We start from the raw sequence: 379 nt of genomic DNA, 5'->3' as shown, positions 1-379 counted from the left end.
CCTTAGGGAGGGTGGGGATGGTGATGGGGACCACAGGGAATCCCCTTGCCCAGGTCAGACAGCAGAACTCAGCTGGGGGCAGAGCAGGGGCACGGCTCCACTCGAGCCTCCGCTTTCAGCCACCGCCAGGTGTTGTGCAGCCTCTGAGGAGGGCGAGGATGGCAAAGGCTGGACATTCAGGAGTGGGTTTTGATTTTAAGTGCCAGACTGGCAGCGAGGGGCTGCAGACCTGCTTGCCCTCTCCCCTGGGAGAAGCCAAAACTAAATGAGGCACAAAAATAACGCAGCCTTTTCGACAAGCTGGGGGCAGGTTTGGGGACAGGCAGGACAACCCACAGTGACCCCACAGGGATGCTGGCCTTCCAGGGACATCAGAGTG

This window comes from Apaloderma vittatum, unplaced genomic scaffold (genome assembly GCF_000703405.1).
Source record: "Apaloderma vittatum isolate BGI_N311 unplaced genomic scaffold, ASM70340v1 scaffold28896, whole genome shotgun sequence".
NCBI lineage: Eukaryota > Metazoa > Chordata > Aves > Trogoniformes > Trogonidae > Apaloderma > Apaloderma vittatum.
This window is presented reverse-complemented; position numbering follows the sequence as displayed.